The sequence below is a fragment of the Pseudophryne corroboree genome, chromosome 1, assembly GCF_028390025.1.
Source record: "Pseudophryne corroboree isolate aPseCor3 chromosome 1, aPseCor3.hap2, whole genome shotgun sequence".
Lineage (NCBI taxonomy): Eukaryota > Metazoa > Chordata > Amphibia > Anura > Myobatrachidae > Pseudophryne > Pseudophryne corroboree.
The window spans coordinates 614530105-614544457 of NC_086444.1; positions in this window are offsets into that span (position 1 = coordinate 614530105).

A 14353-nucleotide genomic window follows, 5' to 3' on the forward strand; every position below is an offset into this window, starting at 1 on the left:
TCTTAACAGACCCCTCCCCCTCAACAGACTCCACCCCCATTAGGGCTGCGTCCATAAATTTTCCGGGCTGGTGTTCGATCCCAATCCACCCCTGTACAAGTATTTAGGTAATCAACACAAGTAATCCTCACTTATTTTCTCCTCATTTTCACAAGCATAGTTATATTATTGTAATAATGAAAAAATATACACCCTTTGGGATTTAGGGAAGCTATGAATATTTTATAGCCTTGCAATTAATAACTGCTATACCTAGGTTTTCATCTTTCCAAAGTTACAGCAGTATAGTGTGTGTAAGCTCACCCTCAGCAAAATACTGGAATTACAGAAGAGAAAGTGAAAGAATGTTATTGTTGTGGTTGGGTTGTAGGTTATTTTCACATTACCAATGCCTTGAGGGCAATTTCGTCATAACCAATTGTTTCAGAAGCAATTGTTCAACTTTAATGGAGCCATATGTTGGATTTGACTAAGAACGTGTTGTAACATTCATCCTTGTTTCATAAACTTTACTGGTTCCTTGTCTCCTCTGTACTGTGTCCTAACCAAAACAGTTTGAATGCTAAACCTTATATTTTATATACTTTTCATCTATATAAAACTAGAATTCCCTCAGTTGTCATCCAGTTACACCCACTAAGCTGCAAACGGAGGACCATAGAGAGATTTATTAATACCTCTATATAAGAGAGGCTCATGCGCAGTGAAGTGTAAATACATCAGTTAGTCTGGGCACACTGGTATTTTATTAAGATTACTTTACTCTTTTTCCTTTATATAGCTGAAATGAGAAGAGCCGAATGCTCGTTTCGAGATCATTGTGCTCTATAGAGAAACAGTGGGTATAAATGCTTAAACAAAGTATGTGATATAAGAGTGACATGTTAAAACAGGATAAAGAAGAAAAACAAACAAGCTAAAGCCTTAATACTGTATGTCTTCTACCCCCTAGGGTTTAACAAAAGCAGTTGTTAAAAGGAGACTGCCAGTTCCCTTGAATAAAGAAATAAAAAGATTAACAGTGCTGAGCGTAACACTAATGCTTGTGGATTAAAATTATATTACAGTACATACACAATTATTATGTTTTTTATTGGTAAAATGAATTATACGTTTTATTAGGAGAACATGTATAAAACAAATAACATAAGTGATTTCAGTCTTATTCATTAAATTCATGTGCAATGATACTGTATATTAACATACTGTATTGTTATTAATAATGATTAAAAATGTGCAACTCAGAATAGTGTTTTCCTTAGAATGTATCCTAGGTCAGTGAAACCCGATGCGACCAAGAGACGTGTGAGTCCAAAAAGTGGCGTGGCTTCACATAAAGTGGCTTGGTCTCGCTGGAGTACCTCTGTCATCACTAAAGGGGCGTGGATTCATGGGAAAGCCTCTGATTACCCCAATCCGGGGGCATGTGGGATGCCCCCAGAGACTCTTCCAGCACTGCTGGCTCCTTCCCAGTGACAGGAACAGAGTGCTGCAGGTTAATGTCAAATTGCAGCACCCAGCTCCTGTCACTGCAGAGGAGTCGGCATTTTGGTGTCACCCCCTGGAAGGGTAACACTAGGGAGCTGCCCGCACCCCCTTTGAGACACCACTGCCCATGAAGATATTGATAAGCCTGTCATCATCATTAACTTGATGATAACTAGTATTGTAATGTACTTTCAAAAATAGATAAATAAAAACTACATCCGCCACATCTTTCAAAGTGGACTTTACACCAGTGCTCATTGCCGTTCCCCCACATTATAATAATTGTTGGGCAGACATATAAGCAGCATGATTTACAAGTCTAAATTCTTTTATTACTGTAAGTTTGTTATTTTTTTTGTAGTCTTTAGCAATTTTCTCTCTTAGTAACATAGTAACATAGTATCTGAGGTTGAAAAAAGACAATTGCCCATCGAGTTCAACCTATTTGTGGTCTCCTATGCATGATGATTTGACTAAAATTTCTGACTGATGCTGCTGTCAGCCGTTACATTTTATCCCTATTTATAGTAACTATAATGCATGACTATGCACCATACCCCTGGATATCCTTATCCATTAGGAATTTATCTAACCCATTCTTAAAAATGTTGACAGATTCCGCCATTACAACTCCCTCGGGCAGGGAATTCCAAACATGTATTGTCCTTACAGTGAAAAAGCCTTTACGCCGTATTGTGCGGAATCTCCTCTCCTCTAACCTGAGCGAGTGTCCACGAGTCCTCTGTGTTGATCTAACCAAAAACAGGTCCCGCGCAAGCTCTGTGTATTGTCCCCTTATATATTTGTAGATGTTGATCATATCCCCTTTAGTCTCCGCTTTTCCAATGTAAACATGCCCAGTCTTTCAAGCCTTTCCTTGTATTCCATCGTCTCCATGCCCTTAATTAGTTTGGTCGCCCTCCTCTGTACCTTTTCAAGCTCCAGGATATCCTTTTTGTAGTACGGTGCCCAGAATTGTACACAGTATTCAAGGTGTGGCCTCACTAGTGATTTATATAACGGGAGTATAATTCTCTCGTCCCTAGCATCAATACCCCGTTTTATGCATGCTAATATCTTATTAGCCTTCTTTGCTGCAGTCCTACTTTGGGTACTACTGCTTAGCTTGCTATCTATGAGGACACCTAAGTCCTTTTCCAGTACAGAATCCCCTAATTTTACCCCATTTAGTAGGTAGGTGTAATTTATGTTCTTGTTACCACAGTGCATTACCTTACACTTGTCTGTGTTGAATCGCATTCTCCATTTGGCTGCCCATGCTTCTAATTTAACTAAGTCGTTCTGAAGAGACTCGGCATCCTCCTCTGTATTTATAGCCTTACACAATTTGGTATCATCTGCAAAAATTGACACCATGCTACTCTAGACCTTCTGTTAGGTCGTTAATGAAAATATTGAACAATAGCGGTCCTAATACTGAGCCTTGCGGCACACCACTTAGCACTTCAGTCCAAGTTGAAAAAGATCCATTAACCACAACGCGCTGCTTCCTATTATCTAACCAGTTTTTGACCCAAGTGCATATTGTGCTTCCTAGCCCTGATTCTTGTAGCTTGTAGATAAGTCTCATGTGTGGTACAGTATCGAACGCTTTGGCAAAGTCTAAAAAGATTACATCCACGTCTTTACCCTGATCTAGGTTTGCGCTTACTGTTTCATAAAAGCCAAGTAAGTTGGTTTGACAGGATCTGTCCTTCATAAACCCATGTTGATTCCTTTTAATGACCTTATTGGTTTCAAGGAACTTCTGAATACTATCTCTTAGAATACCTTCCAATACTTTCCCCACTATAGATGTAAGACTAACTGGTCTATAATTACCTGGTTCAGCTTTACTTCCCTTTTTGAATATAGGCACTACTTCTGCTATACGCGGAAATGATATAGATTCTATTAATCAAAGCTTTCTATAAAGGCTGCTGTGCTATCACATTAACCAAGCTCCAGAAAGTGAAGCAACTGTATTGGCAATTTCTTTGGAGGGTGTTCCCCCCCACACACACTGATTCATGCGCCAGCCACTCATGCGCTGTAAGTGCCCAGTACCAGAATCAGGAAGCTCTTCACCCAGACAGGCGTTTATCAGTGCCCATCTCCCAGAAAGAGATTATTATTAAATTTGCATGAAATTGTACATTTTCACGTTATGTATATTCTAGAGCTGAGCGGGTTCGGTTCTCAGAGAACCGAACCCTACCGAACTTCACGTCTCGAGCCCGGATCCGAGTCAGGCTCGGATTTTCCCGCCTGACTCAGAAACCCGAACGCGGCAAAACGTCATCATCCCACTGTCGGATTCTCGCGGGATTTGGATTCCATAGAAGGAGGCGCGCGTCGCGGCCATTTTCACTCCAGTCTCGGAGAGTGTATTAAGAGGACGTGTCTTCAGTGTTCAGTGTCTGTGTGGGGGCGGGAAAGTGGGGTGGTGAGTCTTGTGCTGTGTTGTGCTGCTCAGTCCAGTCCAGTGTAGTCAGTGTATTGTGCTGCATCAGTCCAGCCAGTCACAGTGTTGGTGTCCTCTCCTGCCAGTGTAGCTGTATAAAGTGGTGCTGTGTTGTGCTGTCCAGTGTAGTCAGTGTATGGTGCTGCATCAGTCCAGCCAGTCAGAGTGTTGGTGTTCTCTGCTGCCATATATCTAGTGTAGCTGTATAAAGTGGTGCTGTGTTGTGCTGTCCAGTCCAGTGTAGTCAGTGTATTGTGCTGCATCAGTCCAGCCAGTCACAGTGTTGGTGTTCTCTGCTGCCATATATCCAGTGTAGCTGTATAAAGTGTTGTGTTGTGCTGCATCAGACCAGTGGTAGTGTCCTGTTCATCAGTCATTCCAGTGACGATATACTCTGCTGCTATATGTCCACTGCTGCCGTATAATAATTATAACAACAACCACAAGTCCCTTACAGTGTTGTTGTGTTGCATCAGACTAGTGGTAGTGTCCTGTTCATCAGTCATTCCAGTGATGATATACGCTGCTGCTATATGTCCACTGCTGCCATATAATAATAACAATAACCACAAGTCCCTTACAGTGTTGTTGTGTTGTGCTGCATCAGACCAGTGGTAGTGTCCTGTCCATCAGTCATTCAAGTGACGAGGCAGTCACAGTGGTATACGTTGCTGCTATATGTCCACTGCTGCCGTATAATAATAATAATAACAAGTCCCTTCCAGTGTTGCTGTTATGTGCTGCATCAGACCAGTGGTAGTGTCCTGGCCATCAGTCATTCCAGTCATTCCTGTGCCGCATATTGTCTTATATAACTCCCAAAAAATAATGGAGAACAAAAATTTGGAGGATAAAATAGGGACAGATCAAGAACCACTTCCTCCTAGTGCTGAAGCTGCTGCCACTAGCCATGACATAGACGATGAAATGCCATCAACGTCGTCTGCCAAGGCCAATGTCCAATGTAATAGTAGAGGGCATGTAAAATCCAAAAAGCCAAAGTTCAGTAAAAGACCCCCCAAAAAATTGAAATGGTCTGAGGAGAAACGTAAACTTGCCAATATGCCATTTACGACATGGAGTGGCAAGGAATGGCTGAGTCCCTGGCCTATGTTCATGACTAGTGGTTCAGCTTCACATGATGATGGAAGCCCTCATAACTGAGGCCTTGACACTTATGTTGGTGTTAGACGTGCACTCGGTATCTGCCATTAGTGCAGTGGGATTTAGAAAATTGATGGAGGTATTGTGTCCCCGGTACCAAATCCCATCTAGATTCCACTTCACTAGGCAGGCGATAGCGAGATTTTGCCATTTAATTCCAGTGATGTGAACGTGTAATTACAATGATTTTGACAATTAATGTCAGTGATTTATAATTATTAATTACAGTGATCTTGCCAATTAATTCAGTGATTTGGACATATAATTACAGTGATTTTGCCAATTAATGTTAGTGATTTATTATTATTAATTACAGTGATCTTGCCATTTAATCCCAGTGATTTGGACGTATAATTACAGTGATTTTGCCAATTAATGTCAGTGAATTATAATTATTAATTACAGTGATCTTGCCATTTAATTCCAGTGATTTGGACGTATAATTACAGTTATTTTGCCAATTAATGTCAGTGATTTACAATTATTAATTACAGTGATCTTGCCAATTAATTCCAGTGATTTGGACGTAAAATTCCAGTTGGAATTGTTTGTGTCGCTTGGCTTAGTCATACAGCTACCTCATTGCACCTCTTCGACATCTTTGCATGAGGTGCTGTTTGGGGCCTAGTTTTTGAAAAGTGCCATTATGTGTGACACTGCCGTATGAGTCCAGGGGTACTGCTGTATTAGTCCTGGGGTACTGCCGTATAACTCCACCAATTGCAGATTTTTTTAAAAGTGACTGGAGCGTGCTGGAGATGCTGTCAGTGGACCGAACAATTGCGGCCCACTCTCGACATTCAGCCACTGTGTGACACTACTAGATGGGCCAGGTGGTTGTGTCGCTTAGCTTAGGCCTACAGCAACCTCGGTGCACCTTTTTTTCTTCTTTGCATCATGTGCTGTTAGGGGCTTTTTTTTATATCTGCCCTCCTGTCTGACACTGCAGTGCCACGCCTAGATGGGCCAGGTGTTTGTGCCACCCACTTGGGTCGCTTAGCTTAGTCATCCAGTGACCTCGGTGCAACCTTTTGGCCTAAAAACAATATTGTGAGGTGTTCAGTGTTCAGAATAGACTGGAAATGAGTGGAAATTAATGTTATTGAGGTTAATAATACCGTAGGAGCAAAATTACTCCCAGATTCTGTGATTTTAGCTGTTTTTATGTTTTTTAAAAAAATCATCCAGTCAAAGCGACCCAGGACCCGTTTACGACATAGGGAGAGGTGGCGCGGAGATGAGCTCATCTCCCAGCACCTCCTCCACCCCCACTGCCGCCCCCCACCCCCTGCAGCTATGGTAACCGACCCAACAAATTGTCAGGTCGGGAAGCCACCTGTGAGGGTCCAATGCTGGACCCCACCTGGGAAGGACTGTTTCTAATTCCCGGGTGGGATCCTGCATTGGCGATGTTAAAGGGGGTTAAGGATCCTCTGTTTGATGGTGGGTGTTTTATCTCTAGTATCTGGCTCCCTCAGTCCACAGCCCTCATACTGCTTCCGCGTGTCTTTCTGGAGTGCAGTGGTGACCAGATCTGTTGTGGTAATGTGACTTCAAGTGTCGGGAGCCACATTTAAAGAAAGAAAGAGCCACATGCGGCTCAAAAGCCACAGGTTGGCCACCGCTGCTATAGACTGTTACAAAGGAAATCTGGAGCTTACGCAACTGAGAGCTGTATTAAGGACAGTTTTATGTCAACCAGCAAGGTAAGTGATGGAACAGAAAAAATTACTGATGTTGAGAACAATCTGCCGATGGTTGTGACAAATTTGTACTTTTTCATTTTTTTTCTGTTCTTTGTGCCTCAACAGAAATTATTAATATAAAAAGAGCTATTGTAGTAATAATGTTTTTTATTTAACTATTAACTAGAACAGGGGTGGCCAACCAGTCAGAGTCAAGGAGCCAAAAATCTTGTTAGGTACATCAAAGAGCCGTAGGCTAGCATGCAAAAATGGGGTGTGGCCTTGTGCCTGCTAGGCACCGCCCCTCATGTAAAATACATTGAAAAAGCCAGATCCACATAAATTACATTTTTAAAGCCAGATCCAACATAAAATACATTGAAGAGGTCACTTCCGCATAAAATAATTGAAAAATCCAGAACCACATAAAATATAATGAGACAATTCACATAGTACACTTCAGCTCTCCCATGTGTCACTTCAGCCAGCACCCTGCTGTGTCACTCCAGTCAGCTCCCCCACATGTCACTCCTGCTAAAACCCTCATGTGTCACTTCAGAGCTCCCCCCACCTCATGCCATTGTAGCAGCTCCTTATTACCCCTTTCACACCGCACAAATATCCCGGTATTGACCCGGCATATTGACGGGTGGACACAGGTTGGTGTGCAGTGTGAATGGGCCATGGTCGAATTCCTGGGTCACCTGACCCGGTAATTCAACCCAGGTTAAAAGCAGTGTTATTCCGGGGTTGAATACCGGGCCAGTGGCAGCGTAAACGGGTTCCGGGTCAATGCGATCCAGGACCCGTTTACTACATAGGGAGAAGCGGCGCGGAGATGAGCTCATCTCCCAGCACCTCCTCCACCCCCGCTGCCGCCCCCCACCCCCTGCAGCTATGGTAACCGACCCAACAAATTGCCAGGTCGGGAAGCCACCTGTTAGGGTCCAATGCTGGACCGCACCCGGGAAGGACTGTTTCTAATTCCCGGTTGGGATCCTGCATTGGCGATGTTAAAGGGGATTTAGGATCCTCTGTTTGACGGTGAGTGTTTTATCTCTAGTATCTGGCTCCCTCAGTCCACAGCCCTCATACTGCTTCCGCGTGTCTTTCTGGAGTGCAGTGGTTACCAGATCTGTTGTGGTAATGCGACTTCAAGTGTCGGGAGCCACATTTAAAGAAAGAAAGAGCCACAGGTTGGCCACCGCTGCCCTATAATATACTTTGCACAATTATATCTATTAAAACTGTTGGCAGTTACTTTATTACTTACTGCGTCTGCTATGTTGAATTGTGTGTGTAAAAAGAGCCATTACAGTATGTAAATGCCTCATATCCTTTCTACCTTAGTTTATGTGTCCTACGTACCTAGTTTAAATTAATATCATAAATTAAATCTAAACACACCTAAAACTGGGTAAATCAGAACACACCTAAATCTGGCAGATCAGTTGAGAATTTTATGATCAGCCAGATAATTGTATAATGTGTACACACATACAAACTTCATTAATAGCAAATCATTGCATGATTTTATGCATCCCTGAAAGATGTGATAAATTGAGTCAGGGTATTTTACACATTTTGCAGTGTGTACTGTCACACGACCAATTTGCCAACAGGAGTTCCAATAGTCATGGGGTGGATCAGGGGTGTCAGAACATTTATAGGTTGGGGGGCAAGTTAGAACCTCAGTTTGGCGCCCCTGGCGGTGGATCCACTGGGAGGAGGAGGCGGAACTATGGGAACTAAATGGAGGCTGCACCACAGTTGGGAGAGAGAGGGAGAGTACAAGGGAGAGAGGGAGAGAGAGAGAGAGAGAGAGAGACATGTGTCAGGTAGAGAGAGAGAGATGTCAGGAGAGAGCAAGAGGGAGAGTGTCAGGTAGAGAGACAGACAGTGTCAGGGAGAGATAAAGAGTGTTAGGGAGAGAGAGTGGGACAGGGAGAGAGGGAGGGAGTGGAGCAAGTGGGAGAGACACTACCTTATTTCACAGCACAGCCACACAGGTCTCCTATGAAGGGTGGGCACTCCTCAACATTAGGCCACGCCCCCTAAATAGCTGCAAATGACGGCGCTGCTCTGCTGGGAGTCAGGGTGGGGGTCCCTGCACTGCACGGAGGTTGTGATGTGAGGTCTTTCAACTGACCGCACATCACTCCTCCTGTACATCAGCTGGCGCCTCTCATGTTTGGGATGGGGGGGCGAGCTGCATCCTTGCACCCCCCACCCCCCATTCTGACGCCTCTGGGGTGGATAATGGATATGTACAGTAAATCAGTAATAATGTATCCCCTGTTGTCTTCTATCAGAGCAACTAACCATAGTCTTACGAATACCTCATGTATTATCTATTTTACATAAACTATGCCATCTAAGTTTTCCTTTTGTTATCAATGCGTATGCAATGCTAATGTATGCTGGTGAAAGAAAGTTTGCTTCTCCACTCTCTGGTGTGAAATGGCGCCTAATCACAAGGGAGGGACTTTTATATGAAATCCATAACATGCAAGATGCGACTCTGGTAAAATTATGCTTTACAGTACCTCATTCTGGGATCCTAGTTTGGCGGGAACACCCAAGTTGAGACTTGGAAACACACGGATCCCCTAAGTTTGGGTGTGTCCTGCTTTTGTAAAAACCCACTCCTACTGTATAAAAAAAAAATTCCTTTTTCATGTTTCCATGTCCATCTTTAGTGTACACTTGTTTACTGGAGATGTTCTCACAAAACCATGAAGTCTGTTTTCTATGATAAAAGAAAAATTGGAAAATGAAGTAATTAAAAAATACAAATAGAAAATGAAACATTCCCAAGCTAAGGAAAATCAGTTGTATTCACTATTTTTGATAGTTCTATTTTTTTTTACTGTAAGTTCTGCAATATCTTTGTGCTTGCTGTCTGATCGGGTGTAGTACGGCTGACCGGCGTTCAGGAGACTGCCGGTCAGCTTACCGACGCCGGGATCTCGGCAGCATACCACACCACGCTGCGGGCTCTGTGGCGACCTGCGCTCGCCATGGGTTCTATTCCCACTCTATGGGTGTCGTGGACCCCCACGAGTGGAAATAGTCCCTGTTGGTCGGCATGCCGACCATCGGGATAGTGAGGGGTCGGGATGGTGGAGGAGGTCATGTGACTGTCGGTCTCCTGACCACCGGTCACATGAATACCACCCGTCTGATCACCTCTTAAGTATTTGATATTTTAATGTATTTTACCCAAATGTGCCTTTAAAAATGTAAGCAATATCCTTTCCTTTCTATAATTTGTTCTTCTTTTTTTGTAATCTCTTTATTTATAATGGTAGCAGACATTGAAAATACAATAACAGACAGCGGAACAGTCATAACAGAATGTCCAACAAAGAAAATCAAATATCTGTATAAGATAGGTATAGATGTCATGACTAAAAGCATAAAAGTAATACAGATAATAGATCAAAAAATGTCATTTCAAATATGGACATAAAACAACTCAGATAAAAAGAGACATCATCAAACTAGACACTACCAGATTTTATTTTTTTAGGTACTTTCAAATCAGTAAAGCATACATATGATACCATTATAGACTAGAGTCTAAGAGGAATTATTATAAGGAAAAAGGAGGAAGAGAAAGAAAAAAATAATAATAATAATTAAAATAATAATAATAATATTAATAATAATAATAATAATAATAATAATAATAATAATAACTATTATTATTATTATTATTATTAGCCCAGGCCAGGCAGATTGTGATTAAAGTGAGAGTACCATGGTGTCCAAACGTCATGGAATTTGACTACAGTGCAGTAATGTACTACATGGAAACAGTGTACCAAACCTTATTTATCAAGGCTACAATAGACGGCGCATTGGGTTGCTTCCAGTTCAGAGCTATGAGCAGTTTGGCAACATTAAAAACATGTTCACAGATTTTATCAGAAGATTTAGACAACTCCGGTACTGGTAAGCAAAGCAATGCATGAAGGGGATCTTTAGGGGGAATGGAGGTGGTGAGACTTCCCAATAATAACATGACATTGTTCCAATATTCGGAAATAAGGGGGCATTCCTACCATATGTGAAAATAGGTACCTTTGTGTCCGCAGTTACGCCAACATAGATCTGAGGACATTGGATAGATAGAATGTAGCTTTTCAGGAACCAAATACCACTGAGTATAAATTTTATATGAATTCTCTTTCAAATTAGCATTTATAGAGGTCTTAGCTACTCTGACGGATAACTGACCATTCCTCAACATCTAAACATTTCCCTAGGTCTTTTTCCCATCCCGCTTCAAAAGATTCTTTAGTTGCGGGGTATGAAGAATCTAAAATAGAATAGAGAATAGATATAGCTCCTCTTCGTTCGGGTCGTATGTACATAAATGTTCAAAAGGGTGAAGGTCTCTAAGTGTCTGTGATTTGTTGAGGGAATGAATAAAGCTAACTATCTGCATATACGCAAACTGGTGGTTGGCGCACATCCCAAATTTCTCGCATAATTCGTCAATATAGAAATCGAGGATGGTACTGTGTAATTGCTCCAGGATGAGTATATTTATGTAGCTGACTCTAATGAGGATGATAATAATGTTGATGATTTTGATGCCAAAGATGTTGTTTGTGTAAATCAGCCAACAGTGGAAACATTTGTTGCCCATGATATGAAAAAGCTCATTGTCATTATGGGGCAAAAGACAAAAAAAAGCCTCCTCTTATGTGTTTAATTATTTCTACCCAAATCCAGACAACAATTGTAAAGATATCTGTATCAGCTATGCTGGTATTATATGAGCGTCCAGTATCCGCCATCAATGCAGTGGCTTTTAAACAGTTGATTGAGGTCCTATATCCCCGCTCCTAAATCCCTTGAGATTCCACTTCCCCAGAAAATCAATTCCCAGTCTGTACAAGAACATTAAAAAACCTTATTAGTATCCTCCAAAATGCCGTTGTACACACTGTCCACTTAACCACAGATATGTTGACAAGCGGGACTGGGTAAACTAAAAATTACATGACTGTGACAGCTAACTGGGTATGTGTATTGCCTTCAACAGCACAAACAGCAACAGTAGCAGCATCTCACAAATTCCAGCTCATTCAGACTGGCAGTTGCACCCGTTGTTGAAAAACAACTTCCAGCAGGCCTAGCAAACAGCATGGAACCTGGGAGTTATAGTTCAGCTGAAGAGTCACAGGCTGTTTTCTTCTGATGTAGAACAGCAAATCTTGGTCCCATTATCCCCAACAACCATCCTGAGCACAAAATAAACATCTGTTTACAGTGTGTACTATTAGAACCTCTCCAAACAAGGCCACCACCTTTATATTAATTGTACAAAAGATACATAGCATAGCTGTCACTCATTCACAAAAATGGCTGCATACACTGTGTTTGTGACAGGTGCTCTATAGATGTCATTCAGATAATCAGGTTTTATATGGTTGGTTGAACTTGGTTCACATAGGATTGAACACAAATGGGCTTCAGTGAGCCTGCTCCCATATACACCCCAAACATCTCTGTACAATTGTACAAACACTGCATAATCATTTCTGCCAAACTCTTCATGCTCAAATAGCGAACCTTCTCCAGGTCAGATATGTCTTTCAGGAACTGAACAACTTGATCCTACATTGAGGTTAAAAATAATTTTAACAGATGATTAGCAAACTTTCTCCAGGTCATAGATGTCTTTCAGAAAGTGAACAACTTGATCCGACATTGAGGTTGAAAATAATTTTAACAGATGATTAGCAAATCTTCTCCGGGTGAATGATGTTTTTCAGGAATTTAACTACTTGATCCTACAATGACCATGAAAATAATTTTTACAGATGATTAACAAACCTTCTCCTGGTCGAAGATGTCTTTTAGGAACTGGACAACTTGATCCTACATTGAGGTTAAAAATAATTTTAACAGACAAACAGATGATTAGCGAACCTTCTCCAGGTCAGAGATGTCTTTCAGGAACTGAAAAACTTGATCCTATAATGAGGTTGAAAATAATTTTAACAGATGATTAGCGAACCTTCTCCAGGTCAAGATGTCGTTTCTGGAACTAAACAGCTTGATCCTACATTAAAGGTAAAAATAATTTTAACAGATGATTATAGCATTTAAAAATACATTGCCATGTATTTGCTGCCCACTGCTGCCGCTTCGCTTAGTCAGCCAGCTAGCTCGGTGCAACCTTTTGGCTTAAACTGGATGAAATGAATATTGTGAGCTGTAAAATTGTCAGTATAGAGAGAACTTACAGGAAATAAATGTTTTTGAGGTTACTAATACTGTAGCAATAAAAACAGGCCCAAATTTCTGTGATTTTAGCTGTTTAAATTATTTTTTTTTCTTTTTAAACACAGATCCAAAACTAAGACCTGCAAGGGCGGTTTTGGCAAAAATACAGATCCAAAACACAAAGGAGATACAGATACAAAACATGGGGGTCAGCACACATCTCTAGTTGTAATACCCTTTATTAAATAACACATTTCAATATACTGCCATACCAGGGATACAAACCCATGACCTGTTGCATTACAGTCAAATACCCTACTCATTGAGCTATTTGATCCTGCATAAAAACTATGAGATTTCTAACTATATGAAGCAGCTTGCACTTTGTAAAAAAAATAATCAGCATTGCAAATGAACAGACCTATGTAGTGGGCAGCCACACATCCAATCCCTTGCAGTCACACACTACATAGATCTGCTCAGCTGCAATGTTCATAATTTTTTCATAAAATACAAGGTAAGCTTCAAATAGTTAAAATCTCTAGCTTAGTATTCTCTAGATTTCTATGATAGCTCAATGAACAGAGTGTCTGACTGCAATGCCACAGGCAGTAGGTTCAAATTCTGGGTATGTCAGCATCTTGAAATGTAATAAAGGACAGTGCGACTGAATAACAGCAAAGTTACTTTCATGGCTATCGTTTAGGTATTAGCGATGAAAGGAGTGAGGTAAGAGACAGGGGCGGATGCTGGGCTTCAAAAAGGGGGGAAGCTACAAGTGAAAGTAATTAAAAACGATAGTTGACAAGTGCTGCCAGCAGCGCCCCCTACCCTAAAGGGCTATGTGCGATGGCATATTCCGCACATGCCTAGTTACCGCCATGGCAAAAGCTTTAGTATAAAGCCCTCTGCAAGTTTATCTCTTAGCACATATAGCATTGCATTGCATATTACAGCATTGCGAGAGCAAAAGTATTAGCATAAAGTCTTCTGCAAGTTTAGCTCTTAGCACATATAGGGCCAGATGTAATAGTAGCAGAGTTTACTGGAGGTGCAGGATGCTAGCTGAACTCTGATTTTTTTTTAAAGGGGCAATCATGTACTAGGCATTTTAGCGCTGTGTGCAAGAAACGGCATTGGCGCCCCCTCTCCCCTATGCAAGATAGGGGCAGTGCGTGCCATAGGCGCGTAAAAAATGTATAGGGCCGTGGCTTCATGAGGAAGGGGCGTGGCCACAAAATAATATCAATTCATACTACGGTGCACAGTAGTCTCCATTATTCAAATTACGCTGTGCAGTAGCGCCACT